This window comes from Sinohyriopsis cumingii, chromosome 17 (assembly GCF_028554795.1).
Source record: "Sinohyriopsis cumingii isolate HCF-2022 chromosome 17, ASM2855479v2, whole genome shotgun sequence".
Taxonomy (NCBI): domain Eukaryota; kingdom Metazoa; phylum Mollusca; class Bivalvia; order Unionida; family Unionidae; genus Sinohyriopsis; species Sinohyriopsis cumingii.
The window spans coordinates 49,012,190-49,032,934 of record NC_142977.1 but is presented as its reverse complement, the minus strand read 5'-3'; positions in this window follow the sequence as shown (position 1 = coordinate 49,032,934).

The window sequence follows — 20,745 nt, the reverse complement described above, 5'->3', positions numbered from 1 at the left end:
ATTGATTATAGAGATTTCTGCGATGGTGAAGGCAATGTAAAACTTGGTTACTATAACATACTTTTTACGCCATGTTTGAAAAAATAAATCCAATGGAAAGGTTATAGTCTGAACATCTTCATTAAATTAAGTTAATATAGGGGAAAAAACTTTAAGAGTTCATAAATATTTTTCAGTGCTGAATAAAGATATAACATAACACTTTCTGCTGTGATTTTAATAGTTTCTGAGAGCATGAAAAATTTCTAGAACTATAATGTATAAATGTTTTCAAAAGATTATATTAATATGAGGGAAAAATCTGTTATGAAATAAACCGACAAGATCTTGTATGAATTCATGTTATCTTTAAATATGATATTTGTGTGAAAATATCTGGAAGAAAAAACAAGATGGTGCCACTCACACATACAATGTGGTTGCCACAGTAGCCATATTAAGAAACTTTTTATCGCTACTTCTGAATGGATAATTGTGTCAGCGTGTCAACATGTGTACAAAATACTTATGTTGATGTCTAGCAGGTCCTGAATGAGAATTATGGTGCTGTACAGACATCCTATAAGGCCACCAATGTGGCCATCCTGAAAATCCTGTTATAACTACTTCTCCTGAATGAATCGTCATATCAGTGAAAGACTTCTTATGTCTAGTTGGACGTAAATGAAAATAGTGCCAATCTAACCTCCAATATGGCTGTTTTAATGGGCATCTGGAAAACCCCTTCCTTGCTACTTCTCCTAGATGGCTGGTCATTTTGACATTGTGCTTTCACTAGATGACCTATTTGATGTCTGGTTGGCCGTAAATGGAACTATGCATATGGTTTTGATGTCTAGTTGGTCCTAAATGTGGTTTTTGCTGCTCATAAACTTCTAATGGTATTATAGTTGGTTCCTTAATGAAACTGCTGTACACAATTAAAAGGCCTTCTGACTTTCTATCAAGTTGGATACAATTATCTTTACTAGCTAGGATTTCTTGATCCTCTTTTTTATACATCAACCCTTCGCATATGTAGTTAGCTAAAACAGTATTTTGAACAATTAATTGCCCTCTTGCAAATAAAATCCCAACTGCATGCTTTTACCAGTGTGAGAGCTCCTTATATAAGTAGCTAAGTATTCAGTAACTGAATTTCCACATCCACATGCATCAACTCAGAATTAAAAGTTGCAAAACATATACAAATTTGAAAATCTTGAGACGTGTCACTTTGCATGGTGGGTGTTATGATTTAAATGCAACAAGGAAATTGAATTAGGGTTAATTTCTTTAAGCTGTATTCAATCATGGGGCCCTGGATTATAGAATGGTCTAGGCATACACATCACTAATCAACTCTCTCTAGTCCAACCAATGTGTGTATATGGGAAAGTTTGCCAGTAGCGTTATGTGTGTTGATTTCTTCCAATAAATATGTTGGCTGCCATGTAAAGTCTATGATGTCCTGAAAAATGGTGTTAAGCTCCATACAAGCAAGCTAAACAATCAATGATATAATGGAACAGTAGACACCATTTTAGCTAAATATGCCAAGAATTGATTTAGAGACTTGGTTAGTGATGATGACTTAAAATTGGCAAGGGATTAAAAAGATAAAAGAAATGACCTTTCATGGCACTGTAATATAACAAATGAGGAAAAACAAAAGTTTATTGCATTTGAACCTTTTGTTTTTTCACAGTTTCAATTTAAGTCATAAGGCCCCTTATTTTGCCTTACCAAACATATAGCAAGTTATTACCTCAAACCCTAGCACTAATAATGCCTCACAAGTAAGCAGTCTTTTATGAAGTCTCAGGTCTGAGTATATGTCTAGCAATACTTATGTCCAGTTTCTTTATAAAATTCTTTCTCACATGGTACAGTTTTCAGAGAGACACGATAAATTCAACAAGTGTGGTAATGAAGGAACAGGCATTCTTTATTTATGCACACATCCCAAAGGGACATTGCTATGTTTGAATCAACACTGAACTGAAGAATGGAGCATCAGTTGCATCAATTAAAATATTGTGGCCCATACAAAATACTGCAAGGACTATAATCAATTTATGAGTGCAATGGGCATGAATTACTGTAGCAGACTGGAGGAAGTAATCCGAATTTATTAATATCTTGAAGCTAAATATAGTAAAGTTTTCATCTATAATCTGTGGAATCGTTTTTGCACACAGTTTGCAGGATTTGTCTTTGGGTCATCGTTTTTCTTTTTCTTCATCTTTCTAGCTTATGGTATCTTGATAAGTCTTATGGTGCCGTGCAACTGCACTTGATGATTACCACAACCAGTGACATTGTATCAGATCTTCTGGGATCAGATGATTCAATGCAAATTCCACATAACCTATCACCATCCTCATGTTTGCCATCTGACTTACTAAGTTATTTTGCCTAAATAATAATAAAAACAATCTGGTCTGATGTATTGATAGCGTTCTGAATGACCATAATATATTCTCTGTATCTACCCTAGAAAATCCTGAGTGGATCGCTGTTTGGTTTTAATAAACCAAAGTAATCCAATGAAAGGCATTTTACAGACACAAGTGTCTGTTTCCTGTATGCAGTGATTAAATGATAGTATTATGTCTTTATTTTTTTAAAACTGATGATACATATGATCACCTTCAATGTGCAATATTAGTTATGTTAATTAACGAGTGGGCAATATTTGAATTTCAAAGATAAAAGTGTATGCCATGATCACTTTAGTAGGATGATTTGTCAAGTGAGGTTATCTTTTCTGTTTGAATAAATATTGTTAACTAAACTATTTTCGCAAGTTATGACATAAGAATGATTCAAAGAAAGAAAATTCATTAAATTGAACATATAAAATGTAATACTGCAACAGAGTCTAGATGAACTATTTCTTCAGAGACACAATCCAGACTCTGTGGCAGCAAAATTATCAAATAGGACACAACTAAGAGACAATCACATTTTCAGTCACAATGGTCTGACAATTATCAATGGCTTGAATTCATTGACTGTGAAGGCAAAGTGATTTGCAGTTATTGCAAAAAAAGTTCCCAAACTGTCACAGATTTTAAATTCTACCAGTGGACTTGTAAGTGTAACTGACAAATTCAGGATTTAATCAAGCAAGTCTCATGATAGTATTATACCTAATAAAGCAAAATGTAGCACAGTATATTCATGACACTTAGGCCAGCATGTACAAAATATTCCTCAAGTTACAGTTGCTAGCACTCCACTAAGAAATGTCATTTTATAATAAATAAAAATGTAATGGAAAAAAAAAATCGATAAAGTGATTGCACTCTTTAACATAGCCTACTACCTAACTCAATAATGAAAATGATTTGGTTCATTATATCTTTGTGTTTTATGGAATAAATGCATACATCTGATTGAATTTTAGGCAAGAGACTGAACTTTTGGGTTAAGTTAAAATGTATGTGGAACAAATGCATTTTCTAAAACTACTTGTATCAGTGTGCATTGTGACTTTTCTTTAAGATAACTCTAAATGGTACTGGGTATATATCATTTTCTTCAACTGCACACTGTTGTCTTCCATTTGATTTGATGACTTACAGCTATACTGTCTACACAGCAGGCCTCAGTATCAGGAAAAATTCTGTATACTTCAGTTACAGCTGAAATAAGTTTTGCATTAGTACCTGAATCAGACAAAAAAGGTTGTGTTCTGGTGTGTGAATAGAAATGGCTAAAAGAAATATAGACAAAAGCCATAAGAGTACACAAGTTACATATGAAAACCACCAATTCACTTGCATGTGTGGCATACAAGTTCAAAGATTTGCTTTATGTTTATTTGTGTACACACATTGTTCAACTCCTAAGATATTTTAAGAGCTATTTCTCTATTGTATGCATAATTCATTTACAAATGTGATTAGTGGGCCACACCGAAGGCCATACTATTAGTTCACTTGGCAATATGGTAACGTCAGCTGAAAAGCATAATCATCCATTAAAAGAGCATTATGATATGAACATTAGGTATTTAGAACATATAGATTTTTCTTTTCCAAATGGAGTCCAAGTAATTATTGCCCAATCCAGGTATAATTTTGTACACAAGTAAAGAACAAAATAAGATAAATCTTCATTTATTTGCAATTGACAATACACTTCTTAATGAATATACACTTTTACATTTATTTTGTATCACTTGAATAAACAATATTTCTTTCAGTTCATTTTAAACTTTTATTTTATATCACTTGAGTAAACAATATCTCTTTCATTTCATTTAACACTTAGAAACAGGTTCTTCAAGTTACAATAATCAACTCTGGAAACAATAAACAAACTGGAACTTTTGACCTAATTATATTACATTTACTAGGGTTAAAACAATAAATTCCTTAACATAATAAATTAACAGTTCCAGTTAATCAAACACAAAATCATCTTTTATACAGGGTGTGAACTGTTAATATTTACAGGATAAAGCTTATAGTTTCCAAATTGATTGAAGCTTACATGTTGCAGTTGCTGGCACATATCTATTTCCAGCATGGTTTGCATACATTCCACCTTTAATAATTTTGTTACTTCCCTACCCCACCCCATTCAGTAACAAGTATCAAAAATCAGGCTCATTCTAAGGCAAAGTCTGTAACTTGTGTACCACAGTCATCAGAGTGACAAAGATGCAAAACTTTATGATGCCTGTCAAAGGAAGAAAACAGTTTGTTGTTTACCCAAGTTTTGAACCAGTTAACTTGAATTCTCAGACCATCAATTGCTACAGCCCCACTAATTACAATTGTTAGGGAATAATGAGAACTCACCTTCAGTTATCTGTGTATATATATAATTTTAATAACCAAGAATACCGGATGTCTGGGAACATTATAGCATTCAATGGTAACGTCAGAACTGAGATGAGAGAATTAAACAAGCATAGTACATGACATAATATATCCATAAACTATTGACTGGGAAAAATACTACAGAACACCATTTCTGCTGGCAGTAAGATGTTGAACCTATATGTCATAAATATCAGGTTGGACATCTAGGACCAGTAATATTCATAATGGGCAGTACCCACCCCCCACCCCCCAAGTGAGAAGGGCCTGATTTGTAATCTAAGCCACCCAACCTATCACAGCCTTTATAGTACTTGAAACAAATATTGATTAATAGTAAAACAAACTCTGAAAGTTATTAAAACCAATTTGTTATATTTCCATAACTCTGCATAGTTAACTGTGCAAGCAGACTTAAACATATCAGTGTATGACAGTTAAATTGAGCTATAACATCGATTAACAGAAGCTACGAATTCATCAACAAGCAGTGAACAATCATCTTCACAATAAATGTCAAACATTAGCATCCATAAGCTGTCAAGACAAGTTGTTACACTGGATATATAATCATCCATTTATTTCAAACAAGCTGTGAAAAACGAACCTCACGTCCGCTATATGTACGCTGGCCATTGCAAAGGATGCTTTAATAGATTAATGTTTATCGTCGTGTCTTGACAACCATTTTGCGCGCGCACACCGGAAAGTCATGCTATATATTTGTTACTTGTGAACGTATTCGTGGGCAGTACGCTATATATTGTTCCCGGGGCCGTATTCGCGGGCAGAATGCTATATGTTTGTTCTTCGTGAACGTATTTTTGGGCAGTTACTTTGTCATCTTCAACCTAAAGGTCAAAACTGCCCATGAAATTTATATATCTGCCCACGAACCGAAAACATGAATAGGACTATAACATAAGTGTATATACTTATTTTCAACATATACATAATTACTATGTAAGAAATACAACCTATGTATATGTATTTTGATTTGAAATGTAAACTATATCATGTCCTTCCCGTAAACCCACTTTCGGGATGACTGCCCACAACGCACCTAAAACGTGTATATATATATATATATATATATATATATATATATATATATATATATATATATATATAATTTTGTCCGCCCGGCCATCTTTTCGGTTCAGCTTTAGGGGTTTGAACACGAATCTTTACCGTAATGACTCATAAATGAAAGCTGGCTGAGTAAAATTATCTTCTTTTATTGAAATTCATGCAAAGACGGAACGACTTCCTTCACAGACGCATGCGGTTATTGTTGTTTCGTCTCCATTTGGCAAATAAATTCCAACTTTATTTTTGTAACTGCTATCAGTAATTATAAGCCAATATTGAGGTATTTCAAACGGGGGTGGGGATTGGATTAGTCAAAAATTCCCAATTTATTAACATGTGGTAATATCCTTCTATCCACTACATCCCTCAAGAACAAAGTTGCTTTGATGTTTAAACGTTTCATGCACAGTAAAAATGTCATCTATCTATCTATCTATCTATCTATCTATATATATATATATATATATATATATATATATATATATATATATATATATATATATATATATATATATATATATGTGTGTGTGTGTGTATGTATGTATATATATATATATATATATATATATATATATATATATATATATATATATATATATATATATGGAGTATGCACATTTGGTGATAGCGCCCCGTTTTAAATTTTCTTAGATTATTGTGATTACTAGTCTGATTATTAGAATTCGATGCAATATAAATATTCGTTTGCCCAAAATATTTAGCCGATTACTAGGAGCAAACGTCACGGAGTAAAGTGGTAGTGAGTTTCCATCATGGCATGGTTCACTAGTAGTGAAGTCAGGTTCAAACCGAATGAGTGTCCCTGAAACGACAAAGTCCCTACTAGAACCTAGTGGTGTACATTGGCGGTGCAACTGCAGTGGCAGTATTTACGTTAGGAAACAGGTCAATTACACAACTGAATCAATCAGGAGGGACTCGGCAGATACATTTTATGTCGCCATGATGGCAAATGTGATGCAGTTGTACTTGCGAAATGTGCCTAGAAACAATAATTGTACTAGCCTAAAGTGGCGTTGTTAAAGTAGTTCCCTGTGTTAAGGGATAGTGGTATAGTTTCTACGCGTGAACTGCTGGCGAAACGGAATCCTAGCGAAAAGAAATCATGCAGATGCGCGGTTGATATACATTTAGCAGGTTGTGAGAGATGTGGTCTTGCATTCATTCGAATATAATTTATGTATAGAACGGACACATTGGGCTTTATAATTTACAACTGAAGCTGTATGGAAGTCTTTGTAAATTTGGGGTATACTTGTGACTTCTAGAGGGAATCGCGCCAGGGTTTGACATAACTCGGTCAAGCAAAGACCCCTGGCTTTTAACATTATATATATATATATATATATATATATATATATATATAACCAAAAACAGGTATTTATGTTTGAAGTATAAAAATTGTTTCGTCTTACTTTCTGTCTTCTCATATAATTTAAGTTTCAGTTACTGAGTATTGAATAAGGGAAATATATGTTCGACTTGCTAAAATAAATGTGATTGTGATGGCAGCAGGTTAAAATAATATTTGGGTCCAAAGGCAAATTCATCCGCTTGCATGATAAGATCCATTTTATAACAGAAATTTCCGCTATGGCACATAGAAAATAAACTGATTTTTAGTGGCCCGATATATAGGTCCTGGATGTATAATCTACCCCTGGATCCCAAACCTTTTCATATCAGACACATGTATCAATGGAACTTAATGAATTCGAAACATTATCAGAAAATGAACCTTGGGTTAATTAATTTATGCCCATCTAAAATAGTTAAAACTGCTTTGTTGATCTGTTTGTTTGTCACACCTGAATTCGTTCAAGTTTTATGCCTTTTCCTATATATTGCCATCAAAAGTCACGCCGCCTGGAATGCGCGTGTAGATAAGTATGTAAAACAACATCCTGCCAAAATTAAGAGACTGTTACTTACATTGTATGCTTTGTCATATCTGACTAAATATTGCCTGACTGCTACGTTCCTTTTGCACATGACACATTTCACTATAGGGCCATACAACACAGAGCTGGCAGGGAACCCAATGCCATGTGTACAAAAACTTATGTCTATGTTATGGTTCCTCATACGACCAATGTAGTTCTGAACGGTTATCTTTTAAAAGACTAAATTATCATTAATATGCCCCTGACATTATCTTCAGAAAGCAGATGTCTTCCATGCACTTAAACACGAACTCTGCCAGCATTTGCCAAAGATCATGATATACGGAACTACTTCCTATAATGTTATGACACGCAATTATTATGGCCACTATGAGAACATACGTGATATTTGTAATGAGGTAAATTTAGGGTAGTTTTGACTTTATTATAGAAGGCCAACTAATAATATTAACAAATATTATGTCGCTGCAATGATCGTAATTATTAAATAAAGTCAAACAATAGCACTAGATAATCGCCTTATATAATTATTTCATTACAGCAATTTCACATTCCTTTCTTTCTTATATTGTTTAAAATTTAGATTGCAGCATTATCCCAAAAGTATGATATAGGAATGTTAAGCTAACAAACAAAAGAACACACCAATGTTGAATAAACGTGCATTAATAGCGATGGGTATGTGTAGAACATTTATTTGAAACCACCCTGGTCGTGGACACTATGAGTCTGAATACAAGAGAGAAACGGTTTTGTAAATCACATTCTTTGTTTGACAAAATTCGCTTTGATATTTGTATCTTGTATTTCCCTATCGTTTCTCAATTACTTCTCAGTATGTTTACAGCCTCTTATATGTACTTAAATGGAAAGTAGTTTAGGACAATTACCAGGCTTCACTACTTCGTTAATAAGTATCATTCAATATTCATTATTAAACAAACAATAAGTTTGAATTAATGGATAAATCTGAAGCTGTTTAATATTGATTTAGCTATGGTAACTTAAAATAAGACGTTTATTCACCTAACAAACTATTCAAGGCGAGTTCTTATAAAACAAAACCGATGTACGTTCTTCGCCAGTATCATTATAACTATATAAATGAATGTAAAGACTTGTTTATTAAATGGTTTTAAAAATGACCCATGCATAAACGTATATGTCCCAAAATATTAAGCATTTTAAGTATGATAAACACAAATGAAAACTACTTATAGTTTTACATGATGCGTTTCACATGTACGTTTTATACTGCAACTGATCAATAATGCTTTAGAAATTCAAATGTACCATTTTCAAATCTCCCAAATCATATCCATTTACACCTACTGTTTTTGATTTTGTTAGTTAAATTATTATACATAAATAAAACAATACGGTAATTAAACTTATAATTACCTTTGATGATGATAGCAGGGATATAGAATGGCATTCGTGTGACACTAATTGTTTCAGAAGTTGTGCTTTGCACGATTTATTTACGCCATTGTTTTACGGAAAGTATATACGTTTACACATGGTAACGTCAAATAACTGTCTTCTCAGTATATTATATAGTGCAGATACTAACGAGGATGATGATATCAATGGAATATAACACATTTATTTGAAGAATAAGGGCAAATCGGTAGGATATAATTAAACGAAAAGGCAAATGTTTCATAATAAATAAGGTATGGTTAGAAAATTATGCAAGAAGTTTATTTATCATACAATATGCAAGATATAATCAGATACAGATAGCGATACTACCGGAATAGAGCTGTTAGAACAACAGTAAGACACAATTAACTTTAGAACATTTAAGACAGTGTTTTGTTTATACGAATGATACGATAGGAGAAAATTGCATCCATATAACTATTAAATGAAATGTAAGGTTAGAAGATATCGAGACACATTTTATTTGTTATACAATATGCATGAGAAAATATATTCTTCTTGTAAAATAGAAATATTAAAAGCATTACGAATAACAAATAGTACAGTTCCAATTTGGTAAAATACAGCATTTGAGACAGTTTTTACTTTTATGAGCAATATTCATGCTGTCAAACGGTGGTGATGATTATATGGTGTTGGCGCATATTAAATTAAAATGATTATGACGATTATTACCAGCGATATGCTAAATTCTTACCTTATGCATGATAATGACTGATAAGAAGTTAATGTGTTAAAATTAGGTCTCCGTAGATTTATTATAACTTCCGTATAATTTGTATGCATGCTTTGGGATGTATGATCACGAAAATATAATAACAATTTGCAAGAGACCCCAGTAATAATTATTATAATATTAATAATGTGTTCAATCTAATTTCACATATGATATCTTCCCAACTGTACCGCGCACTAGGCAAAAGGAAACACATAAACTTACAATTTGGAGTAAGGAATATAAAATTTCAATTCCCGTATATATTTTAGTATATTGTTTTTAGATTGTGTCTTGTTTAGTACATGTCATCTTGAAAATCTGTATGCAGACTCTAGATTTGCAAGAAGACTACGTTTGTTTGCTTACCGCACTTGTCTTCTGAATATTCTGTTATTCCTTCATCTAAAATAGATTATTCACACGTCCGCAAAACTACCGAAATTTTATCATGATTTTTACCGTTGAATGTCACAATTATCGGAAACCAACGCTGTTACCGCGGATGATAGGAAGAATTAGGAGGTCTGTAAGTTATGAAAACTAGAACTAGTAGTGCAAGTTTTATATTTGCCATGAAGTTAGTTTATGAGATTTAGCGCTAGGTACGAGTTATAATGTATTGGATCCTGACCTATTTCGAAGGATTACAAAAAGAAACTGTCGTTATCACTTTAAGGATTCTAAAACGCGCTAGTAATGTGAATAAGTTTCATATAATCATTATATGGACCATACATTCACAAGTCTACAATTTCACAGTTAAATTAAGTTTCTTGCTCCAGCTGAATGAATTATCATTGTGCAGGTTTTAAGTCGTCTATGGGTAGTTCAAGAATAGCACACAAAACTGGTCATACGAGCTTAAAACATGTACATCTTCCTATCTCTTACTATAAAAGACTTCTACTTGAGAGAAAAAAATCACAAACAAAACAATAAAACGAATGATAGGTCTAAGCAGGAAATTTAAAATGTGACAAATGACTCAGAAAATATCGACTTGGAATCACCATCAGTAATACCTTTTAACTGCAGTATGGTATGTAATTCTAGTACTGGCATTGTTTCGAAACACATACACGCTCAGACAAACAGACATATATACATATATTATTTGCTTGCAATCATGGAGTTTAAATGGGTGTGACGGAAATAGACAGTATTTAATCATTCATTGTTTTGTTCTTTAATTAGAGTTCATAATATATTGGCTATAGAATAAATATTTCTTACTTTAATTACAAGATTTTATCAAATACCTCCTTTTTGAAATTTTGATATTGGCTAATGTGGTGCTATGTCTTCTTAAAATTGCCTTGCATATTTGCATATGTACCTTAACATTTCCTGTATTGAATTTTGAGGTTACAAGTTCTTTAATTATGTTCAGTACGTGTTATTATATTCCTTGGTAGAACTAAATGAAAATCAGTAGTAAAAGAGAACGTATCGAACGAATAGTAGGTCTAGCGGAAACATTTACAATTCTACAAATGAAGAAAGCAAGCATATGTCATCAATATATTTATATTCATCTGTCTTCGTATGTAATGTGAACTTCCGTACAAGACTTTTAAAAGGAGCGCGATAGGAAAAGGATTTCACTAGCATGTAAAATATCCATCCAGCATAAGTTTGATGTTGGGCCGCGGTAAACAGTATGCATACGCATGTTCGAAAAGTAAAATTAATGTTTTAAATCTTTAATATTTCACATTATGGTGATAACATTACACTTTCTTTACAAATTAGTCCAGTGACATTAAAATAATGGTTAGGTCGAACGACCATAGAACCACATTAGGATCATAAAATAACTATATTTGCGATCAGTTTCGGAAGAATCTATTCTTTTTCTTTCATTAACGGCATTGTTTACCAATTTCAAAGAGCATTAGCAAACAAACCATCCAACCATCTCACATATACATTTTACCCGTAGTTCTTCCCTGTTGATTTTCAAGGTCAGATAACTGACCACTACACCTAAGTGGACGACAAATATATACTTTCCATAATATATCAAGTCGCACGATCTCAAATGTAACAGAAAGAAGTGACGCCACCAATTTTGGTAAAACTCATCAGCTATATTATTTCCCTAAAATACAATGTAAAAGTTCAAATGACACTTACAGTATTATGATTATCCCAAGTAATCCTGGATGACTTATTCAGGAATATAGACTGTCCCGAATGAATTCCTATTATCAGTTATGTTCTAAACTACCAATGATATAATCCAAAATGTCTTCGAATGAATTCAGAAAATCTATAATAACGTTTTGATCCAAAAGGTCAATGAGCAGTGTTTAATTCCATTGAATAATTTAAATCAATAATTCCTTTTAAATTGTATCTAATAGCAGCTATAGTTGAAGCCAGATAAAATAAGAAACAAAATACTTGTTAACCACACACTATTTATACAGATCCCATCTTGACCTTGGGCTAATAGATTACACTGGACAACCAAAATTTTCTCCAGATTGTAAATGTGTTCGATTTCAGGAGCATTAGGTTAGCAAAGAAGGCTCAACCTTGAAATAAAACATCAGTAAAGATCTTTTTTTGTAACTTAGACATAAGATTATAATCAGGCAGAAACAAACTTCATTTACAACTTACAAAGAAGACATCAATCAACTAAGTATGCAGCATAACTACCCGCTTTATAAAGGAAACGAAACATTTATACCATAAACATTATTTTATATATTAGTTACATATTTATATATTACTATAATAATTACAATCACACATGATGAATGACATTCAACTTATTTACACACCATATGCATAATATAAAACAATTTCGTAATTCTATCTACGTACGAGTGTTTCTTGAATCAGATTATCCGTTCCTTGCTGTGTTGTCCAGCAGCATTAACTCCACCTTAACAATCTGTGACTCTTATGTTTCATTTTATTAATGAAGGTGAGGGGTTTGTGATCACTGAATGCAACAAGAAGGAGCTGAACATAAATACCTTTGATACAGTTGGAGCAAATATTATTCTGTCTCAATTGTGAAACAATGTTTCGACGTCCTATTTTGTTATTATGAACTAAGGATCAAAGAGTAATCTTTATTGCTAAGTAATGTTTGCTGTACATATTTAAATAACTTAACGTTTCTTGTAGTACGTTGCAGCTGATTGTTATCACTGATCAGGAATGGTCATGTATAGCAGATTCAATAATGAATGTATTGAATATCTTGATAGAACTTGTTGTGTCATCAAAACAATGTGCAGTATCAAATTATAAAACATTCTAACATAATCAATCCTATTTGATCTTACTCTCAATGCAAATGTTGAAATCCTAATTCCGTATTGCACACCCAGACTTGAAGAAATTGTAATTACTCAAATGTCTAAGCATATACATTTTTCTAAAATGTTTTAAATTCTAATTTGTTTTAAATTTCATTAGCTCTTTACAGTTGCTTGGGGCAAATAATAAATAATAAATTCATGTCAAATACAAAACAAGCGTGTTTTGCGCATAGGCAGCATAAAGAAGTCCTTTGACATTGTTTATGGAAATGCCTTGGTCTAAGAGCCTTGTGGAATCCCCACAAAATGTTCAACTCATTCTTTTCCCCAACTCAGTATAAACATGCATGTAGTCTTGCGTGTATATTATGAAGCCAGATGATACCTTTATTTCTATATCATATATTCAGACTGCAGTTATCACGATGTTGTTAGTCATCTTGGCGAGGGTATGTGTAGCTGGGTTGCTTTAACAGCCACATATTTCCTTAAATTTAGTTTGAAATAGCAAAACCAACACAGTAGATTTAAGATTACGGTTCTGAAATTATACAAACATTTGATCAGGTACAAATAAAATTATTGTATTTGGTATTAGAAACGGAAATCTTAAAATCCTGATAAACCCGAACGATGAACAATAAGGGACGACAATATTATCATGGAAACCATGATCAGCATGCGATATCTTAGTGTCTTTTCGAGACATCCCAACACATTGCTATATATAGAAATGCCATATATCTCACTTGTTTATCAATAATAACACAAGAAACATGTGAATATGCAGCATCTTGATAACTTGTGGATAACATAATCTGTATAGGAACATCGAAACGGAAAACTTAAATATACAGTTAATTTTTTAACATCTTAGATTTTGTACGCTGTTTTGTTTTTCGCGTGTATTGGTGTCAATGGCAATTTTAGAATAATTTTGGATATATTGTACACAGGAAATGGGATGAAACTGCTTTTCTCGAGGACACACAGCTGAAAAGAATACGGAAACATGATTAGAGAAGAATGTAAATTCCTTCGCCTGGCAACTTGCATTAGTAAAATACTTGTGATGCCAACAAAGTGTTATCTCGCGTGTAGAATAGTTGTATTAGTCACATCACACAAAAGAAACTCAGTATGCAATACCTGGATGGTTTTTGGTACCTTTAGACAGTTACATTGCTAACAGTATGTATTATATTATTCATATATTGATGTTTTCATTCTACTACATTCACATCTCTTTTAAATGAAATCAATTGCTAGTTATAGAATCCTGGCAAGTAATGGCACTAACATCAAGATGACGATATGAACATGAACGTAATGTCAGGTGCATTTGTGGTCATGTACAATTGCAAACTCCATCATCCTACAAAGTCTGTGAATACAAGTAGCTTTGGAAATATGTTTGTTTTCAGTAGCAGTATTTCGTAATGTGTTTCATCATGCTTTTGTTTTAATTGATACCTGTATTGTAAAATAAAATATATTGTCCACGTACTTTTTCATCTATAGAGCTTGAAAATGTTATGGACGTGACACTATCAATGCCACTGTCATAATTCCGCTAAACTTGAAATAACAACGGCACAAATTATAAGTCATGATCTTTGCCAAATTCTGTTATCATGTCCTGTACCTTTGATAATTTTCTAATCAAACAAGTGCATGTTGGATTACATCGATTACTGAAAATGAACTTTTCTTTTGACATTATTAGCTACTGCTATATATAATCTATAACCAGAAAATGAGTGAAATATTACAGCCAGTATTGTGATAATAGAAGTGCATGCAAACTAGAATAGAATTAGTTAATCCGTTAGCCACTCATGTTTATAGATAGCAAATTTAATTTGTCATTGCATAGAGGCGATATTTCATCTGCAAGTAAACTTCCTAAAAATGATACAACTGTATAATCATATTTTTCCGGGACTGTTGTCATCTGAAGTTGTGCAAGTTGTGTTACTGATTCAAGAGAGATAAAAAGTACCAGACATAAGAATTATCGGTCTATGCTAGATGCAAATCACTCTTTGTACCTAGGTATTACTGTTTCGACTTAAGTAGTCATGGTACGAAACATAAATCCACTGTTTTGGACTTGTATGTTCTTGTTACATGTTGAATATAAATCCCAGTTCAGAGTTAAATAGTATTAGGGAGTAATATATTGCTGTACGACTGATTCATATATGATCTCTCCGCCATACTACTCTTATATGTAATCATGCTAGTAACACAAAAGCGACCTTACAACACGTGACCGAACTATGCACCAACGTATTTTAAGTGTATACAAGAACGGAGATCATTGATCAAACACGGCTAATATTGACTAAATATGCAAAAACCTTTATAAAAGACCGTTTACATGCTGCTAAAGAAAACCTAACCAAACTTGTGGCATTAATATCTTTTAGTTTTGTTTTAGTAATAAGATGTGCCGGTATTGATGAAATGACGTACTGTTTTAAGCGGAAATTGAGAACAAATTAGAGGCTCTACATGTCAAATGATTTGGGTACAACAGTTTAGGTACTTTTATGTGTGTCAAAAGAATTTCATAATCATCAAAGTTTAGGTATATTAAAGGTATGATTTGTGCTCTGATTGGCTGACCTTGCGGGTGCATGAGAGGCTTAATGTATGATTTGTTTTATCAAACGTGCTATGTTAAATCAACAAAATCTAGTTTGTATACGAGAACAACTGGTTTATGAGGCTTCGTTTGATGGATATTGTGAGGACACTTGATGTTTATTGGTTAATTGATTTTATATGAACTTGTTCCTTTGATGTTAATCAATAGAATATGTGGTTAGTCTTTTAAATATACACTTTTATTGAAGTGATCTGGGCTCTGTTTGGCTGATTTTGTTACCTTTCTCCAGCCTTTACATTTTAATAAATTTTTATTGAACTTGCTGTGTGCCGTTATGTTAGCAGGAACTCAATGCATATTGTAATTAGCCAAAAGTACGCATCGTGGTGCGTTTATTTTGTATCAGATATATATATATATATATATATATATATATATATATATATATATATATATATATATATATATATATATATATATATATATATATATATAGATATATATATATATATATATATACCAGAAGCTTTTGAACTAGGTTAGATAAAATTTGATTTTGTTCAGTGCATAATGAATTTTTAATTAATTTTATAAATAGGAAAACCCATGCAGATATTGGCTCCCCTTATTTGAACTGATTAACATCCAAGAGGTTGTTGACAAACACACTTGTATAAAACTTACTGTCAATGTTTGTTTGAAGATTTTGTGCCTTTGCCATAAATATATTGATATTACAGTTTAAACCATAAAAATTCAAAGAACATTTTTCAGATGAATATTTCCTGGTGCATATACATCTATATATTTCAATGAATATATGGTCTTAAAACAAGTATCATGTAAGTGCGAAGACCAACAAGTTTTGTAAAATTGAAAATACGATTTATTTCCCTACAATACAATGTGGAAAATCTACAAGTAGCTTACATTATGGCAAGTAAAATCCTAAAGTTCTAAGTATGCTATAAATTTAAAAAGTAATCCAAATAAGTTTCCATTATATGAAAAGAGATGCTGAAGCTTTTAAAACTTATTTACTTTTCATTCTTAAAATAAAAGAACGAGTTAATTCCTCTTCGTGCAAGGAAATATTTGTCAGTCCTACATGTTACTAACAACATCGCATGAAACAAATACAGCAACAGTTAAGTGTAAGTGAGTTATTGTAGTTAATGAAACTGTGTTCCACTTGTGAATATCTTCTTCGAACCAACTAACAAAAGGTACACGTTTGCCCAGGAAAAAAACGATGTCCCTTTTGTGACTTAAAGGCACAATAGTGCAAAGTGTCTGTAATTTTGTGAATGTTACAGATCATGTAACTAGTGAAATGTGTCGACTTATAAGCTGAAATAATTCAAAATAACCTAGAGTTTGAGAAGATTAAATTGGGCAAATGATAAATAAACGAGAGAAAATGAATTTTTGTGGGGGTCCGCTTTAATTGAAACTTGTAGGTCACGAACAGTTACGGAAGCCTCACGTGACCACAAAAACGTATACGTCATCTTCGTCCAGTGGGCGGGTTATGAGTCACGTGGTTGTAATTTAAATATCTACTATAAACAAAAATGGCGGACACACGTGAGAGTCAAAATTGTAAAGGTCGTCCGCGCTTGTCGCTTCCCGAGAAGAAACGTCGAAAAACTGTCTGAGAAACCGAACGGGACTGATCAAGGATTCGTCTTGGGGACCAGTTTGTTCGATGGAGAGCATTGATGTAAGAGTTAGGACTGGCATCAGACACTGAAATGGCGAAGTTGTTATTGGACAGGTAAGCCAATTTTTGTGTTATATGGTGATACACATTAGTTTCCCCAGAATCAAGTGACTGTGATGTCTATGTATGTGTTCTCCATTTTTCAATATCTTCTTCCTACTGTATGTTTGAAAGCACACTGTTTTATTAATACAATGTTTGCACAAGGACTTGCTTTGTAATATGCCCAAAATAGATGTGATCGGCTGATCAGTATTTCACTCGGTGACTGCATTGTGTGAATTGTATGTTGGGGTGGAATATATTATTTATTTTTTATAACAGCGTGCTCATAAAGGTCGTTTTGTACACTTGTCAATTATCTTCTTGAGAAAGGTTTTTTTTTTTAAATTCGGCGAGGGAAATTAGGTACATTTACAAGCGTTATCATTATTTATGCCATATCTATCTCCCCCCCCCCTTTCTCTCTCTCTCACACACCCACCCCTTAGGTTAATGTGACATGCATATTACTTGCATAAAAGTTTAATAACCTTATCATGTAAACGTGATGGAACAAATAATAAGATTTTATTGTACATCTTTCAACTACTAGTAAATCTATTATAAAGCACTGTATTGACTACAATTGCATAAGGATGTCTAGTCATGATAGGAAAGGATGTTGTAGTGCTACCAGAATATATGGCTGGCAGATTGTTATCAGTTAAAGTTTTAAGCTGCAGACAAGTTAGTTTTATTGATGTGAATTTTTTTAGATCTATTATTATGTATTCTTGCTTAAATGAAGTATTTCAGTTCTAAGTGTTTAACACAGTGCACAAAGAAACAGATTTAAAACATAACTTATAAAACAAATGAATATTTAATTCATATTTTAAGTTGCAAAGAATATAGCAAAAGATGAACCCAAGCAAACAGAACCGATGGCCAGTACATTTTCATGCTTCCCATCAACACCTGGCCAAGTGCTTTTGCAACATACTGAGAGAATGAAGACACCTTCAGTATCTGAAGTATTTGCTATTGAATCAGGAAGGTACAAATGACAAATTTCTTGCAGATTTTTTTTTTGTGTTTGGGTGGGGGTTGTCTTACAATTGTCATTCTGCTGAAAACAATGATGTAACAAATGTAATGCTGATAAAGGACATTATTATAACTGCCAGCAGGTTGAGTTCCCATGTCATTCCTATTCTTAGTTTGAGTTCGAAAAAAACCTTGAATTTCGCTTTCTCAGATGTGATGTTGGGTATTTCAACTGTGCCACTTGATGCATAGAAAAAGGCATAATTTGAACTGTCATTGTTTTGGTTATGCAAAAAAGTTCCAGTATACTGTGCTGGCTAACCCAATAATCACAGCTGTTTTTTTTCTTCCCACTCAATACTTAGAGGATCAGTGATTGTATATTGAAATCGTGTCTACGTGACTCATATGCTTTCTTTATGCCGTTTTCCATTTATACATGTATCTATGTCCCACATGCAGTTCTTGCTAACAACCTCTTCCCATCTATCCACTTAGCCCATGATGAATGCACCTAAGACATATTTAATTTTAAAACAAAATACTGAGATAACAGTTGAAGTTTGTTTTTGGAAACCACTGGCAGTTCATTAGAACTTTGTTTATTAGGACTGGTGATATAACTTATTTGGGATTTAATTTACAATACTAAGTTCTTTTTTAATTTCATTTTTTATTCTTGGGAATTAAATGACTTGTTGGTTTTCACTCTTTACTGTTATAAAACTTTTGGAATTGAAAAGCTGTTTCTGTTTTGATGATTGCTCTTCATGCATTTTTAACTTTATTTCATCTTCCTACTTTTCAAGGTTGCCAAACTAATTAATAAATTACTGTATATATTTACCATTTGAAGATCTGAATAAGTTAGAATTCATAAGATGTGTGCACATGATACATGTATAGTGACTCTCCTTCTCAAGTCTTTGGTAATTTCAGGTATAATACATGCACATCAGGTATAAACAATTCCATGACACTCTATCAATAAACACTTCAGTAACGATTTTATGTATGCCAAAATTACCAGCAGTAATGAATATTTAATAATTGTATTAATCTGTTAGCAGATTACGAATAACACATGTTACAAGATACATGTTTTGATAATTGCAGAAGCACTGCTGAGCTTGAAGTTTTTCATCAGCAGATCATGATGTACAGTGCCAAGAGATTTTCATACATCCCTCCTGTGTACAGGATTAGGAATGACCTAGCTGCTTTGGATCACAGTATCTTAATATTTTCATGCATACAGATCTTGTAATTAGTACTGTTATCATTCCAGTGGATATCTATTTTGATTTGAGCAATGCAAGTCTAATAATTAGATCCAGTGATATGTATAGCACTTTCCCAGGGGACTGACACACTTTATTAAGGATATATGGTGTTTATGGAATATCCTCAGGATGTTTGGGGCAGATAATGTCATCATGATGATTACTAGCTAATGCCTGTTCATGAAAACATGTTGCTTTCTGAAGGAATGGGCAAAAATGCATCCTGTCTCACATAGTATTTTGTGGATAGAACAAATAAGAACAAAAACAACCATTCAACAACTTATTCTTGGGATCTGATCAGGAGGCTCTAATATTGGGTAAAAGTTAATATGGGTTAGCATGGGGATGCTTGTCACACATAAAATAAAATTTTCTTTAAAACAGGCATCGATGTTACAACAAAAAAAGCGGCAGATGGTCCGTCTACCCTTTGCAAGGAAAAGGAAACATCCCCACACCAGGGAGCTTATAAAGAAAGCCCTCATCTGTCAACTTGAGGGAAAGCAGGTATGCAGAGGAGAAGAGAACTAAAGGAAGGTGATCCCAGGAGAATCTGTAGAAACCTGGCACCTCAAGAATCACCATCAACTCTAGTTTTGGTGTGGTGAGGGAGATCTCTCGATTTTAGTTATGTAAAATATGAAACAGTGTCTGATATATGGAGGTGTGTGTGTCAGCTAAGGCAGGTTACACTTTATATAATATCCTGAAATATCAGTAGTTGAAAATAAAATAATGTATAATATTGTATCTGCAGTTGCTGAAAACTTTTTATATTGATTATTTATGATCTTCGTGCCCACATTGTTTGTAGGCA